This window comes from Rhamphochromis longiceps, linkage group LG6, assembly GCF_057381845.1.
Source record: "Rhamphochromis longiceps isolate RC_006_pf linkage group LG6, R_longiceps_female_GT1.1, whole genome shotgun sequence".
In the NCBI taxonomy this organism is placed as follows: domain Eukaryota; kingdom Metazoa; phylum Chordata; class Actinopteri; order Cichliformes; family Cichlidae; genus Rhamphochromis; species Rhamphochromis longiceps.
In genome coordinates this window covers 44,292,694-44,295,887 of record NC_140562.1, presented here as the reverse complement: position 1 = coordinate 44,295,887, position 3,194 = coordinate 44,292,694, and the positions used below count along the sequence as shown (strand labels likewise).

The window sequence follows — 3,194 nt, the reverse complement described above, 5'->3', positions numbered from 1 at the left end:
TAGCAACATTGTGCAGTATGAGCGAACCATTTCACCAAAAAAGGGGGAAGCAAGGCAAGACGTGGCTGCAGCGGTCTGCAGACGTGACTTCTGATCAAATTCGAACCTCCTAAAGAAACAAAGAGCGACGTTACATTGCGGGATGACGTCACCTGAAAATGACCAATAGCGTGGCGCGCTGCTGAGCTGTGTGCCAACCGCTCTTTTTTTTCATGCAGGAGACTCAAGTTGGCTTCGCTAACGGACACAGTTTTGAACTCGTATATTAGCGCCATTTATTGCTGCTTGGACCACAGCATCTTCGGAATTTGTAGACATCCTGGCAGCTTACAATTAGTTCGAGGTGAGGTGAGTACATGCAACTTCAAGTTATCTCTGTTATAAAAATCCACCAGCCCAGCGTTTATAGATAATTTTAGCAGTTCGTTTTTTATGAGTGAGGTTGTGAATTTAGTTAGCATTTGTGAGTTGAGTTAGCATTACTGTTGCGAGGGAAGCATTGCTCTGGATTAGTTTCTGTATATGGCGTGCTTAATTCGCTAGGGAGGAATTACCAAAGTACATGGAGTTATGTTAACGTGTAATTTCTGTGGTAAGGTAGTTCAGTCATCAAGGGGCTACGTGCTTTATTGTAAACTGCATCGGAATGAGCCACGTTGTTTCTTTCGGTGTATTGAAGCAGGCTGCAAGCAGACATACACCAGGTATGGCGCGTTTAAGGCTCATTTTTACCGAAGACACTCTGCCCCCACCCATGTCACTGGTGTGGTGGTGGTTTCTTCGTTTACATGTGCAATGGCGATGTGTGAACGTCAGTGTCAGAACTCTAAAGAGTTAATAGCTCATCTGAAGAGCCATATTGTGGAAGGACACGTGGTCACTTGTCCAGTAAGAGGATGCACAAATACCTTTAGAGTTAAATCATCTTTTGCTGCTCACATGTCACGTAAACACAGAGTTTTCAGACAGCAGCATTGGTGATTTATATAGAGAGTCTGCATGTCAATCATCATCTGTTCCAACCACATCAGATGACTTTGTACCCTTGATTTCCGAGCCTGCTGCACAGTCTATTACAGATGAAGATAACATGGAAATGCCCCCTGAATTCTGTGATCTTTTTCTGAGAAACGTTTCACTATTCTACTTAAAATTGCAGGGTCAGTTTCTACTGCCTGCTTCAACCATACAGAACATTGTAGAGGAAATGCAGAACATGCATGAGTTGGGACAGACATACAGTTTGGGTAAACTTGCATCACTGTTAAAAGATGACACATCATTATCAGAGGAGGACATCAATAAAGTCTGCGAGTCTGTCAAAAGCTATGATCTTTTTTCTGCATGTCATACCGGGCCATTGAGGACAGTGCACTCCAGAGCTCAGATCTTTAAAAAAGCCTTCAACTATGCGGAACCAAAGAAAATATTTTTAGGGAGAGATGAAAACAGAAAAGATAGGTTTGCCTATTATGTGCCTTTAAGAGAGACTTTGAGATGTCTGCTAGAGTCTGATCTGTGGCAGAAATCAGAAGAGCCCTCTACTCAGCCTCCTGCTGATGTTCTGTGTGACATAAGTGATAGTAAGCTGTTTTAAATAAAATGATTTTTTTGGTCAAAACCCACTGACTTAATTGATTTCTATCCATTAACATCTTACATGAAGTATGGGTACCAAATGGTTCCATTGAAACACAGTGTGCTGTCACAATAATGGTGCTGTTAGTTTGGTACTTACGAAACACTGTATAAAAGTGTAGTATCAAGCAAGATCAGCTTCATATTTTAAGACCAAAGGTACCACTTGGTGTAAATTGACCTTTATTCACATTCTTTTATCAGACATCTTGGAAATGGGGGACAGCATAAGGAGTTCCATTACTAAGGTGCTGCCGGACCTGTCTGCCTCAATCCTTGAAATTGTACTGGAGGCACTACAATCATTAGGAGTGGAGACATCTGAGAAACAAACCAGTAAGTATTATGATTTCATTGCACAATAGCCATGAAGGGCTTTCTGTTTTTTCGATTATGCTTTGGCCAAGGTCCAAAAAGTACAATTAATCTATTGTTTGTGATATTGTTTTACAGCACCAAATATGGAAATTTCAAGCCAGGCCAGCATATCGTCTCCATCTGTTTTAAGGTTTAAGGGTGGTGGCACAGCTAAGACCCAAGAGTCTCTTTCAAGGTTAGTAAAGTAAACAGATTCAAGAAGATATTTTACACATTTCTTTGTCGTCTGTCTCTAAATCTTATTTTGTCTTTATTATGATTAAAAAGGTTTGTTTTGTTCCTGCCCTTTTCAGACACTGAATTTGAGCAGAAACCATAAGGATACTCAAAGGACCTGTGACTATCAGGAAATGGTGAGATTTCAGGTCATAATCTTTTTTTTTTCCCATTAAATTAATTTTCCTTTTCCCCTTTACAATATTGCTGTTTTGTTTTTGTAAACGGCATCAAATGAGAGGGACCGATGAAACAGTTTCAAGACAATGGCAGGAAAAACATGCTGAAGATTGAAACAAACCTTGGCTGGAAATATTTGGTATGTGTTTTACCGTAAATCAAATTGTTGAAAAACATTCAGCTACACTGTAACACAGGGAAACTTGATTTGCACTTATTTTGTTACTTTAATTTCTTGTCTCATTATTTTTGTCAGTTATTATTGTTTATGGTGTATGCCCTTCTTGTTTTCTTTCTGAATGCAGAAGGTATCTAGCCAGTCCACAATGAAAGCTTCGTTGCACCCCATGAGTCTTCTGGCAGAAATGATGGCGGCTGTATTCTTTAGTTTCCCTAAACATCACACCCTGCCTGTTTATACGAGGCTCTTCAATTAAGTCTGCACCCAAAGATTCAATGAGAGGTAAGCAGTGGTATTATTCAAGTTTTGCTAAAGAAAGATGGACAGGAGACACTAATCTTAATCAGCCGAGCTCAGGTTCATGTCCAGGTGAGCAGTTTCATACGCTATAAAATGTAGATTGAATGATAGGTCTCATCACCATGCATTCAGCCATTAACTTCAAGATTTAAAGTATAACTATTGCCAAAACGCAACCTGGGCTGTGTTTTTTTTTTTTTTTTTTTTTTTTTTTTTTTTTTACTGTATCGATTTTGATGTGCTCAAATTTATGCCCCGGCCCCCTAGTATTCCCATTCACTGGCTATTGACCACGAAATAA

General features: G+C 39.7%; 1 long non-coding RNA gene across 1 annotated transcript; it reads left to right on the top strand.

Annotated features, from left to right (window-relative positions):
• Positions 1–214: 214 nt before the first annotated feature.
• On the top strand, positions 215–2,385 carry LOC146668859 (uncharacterized). The gene is made up of 4 exons (XR_014912013.1): positions 215–348; positions 1,843–1,974; positions 2,092–2,191; positions 2,310–2,385. It is a non-coding gene; the product is annotated as an uncharacterized LOC146668859 (long non-coding RNA).
• The last annotated feature ends 809 nt before the right edge of the window (positions 2,386–3,194 follow it).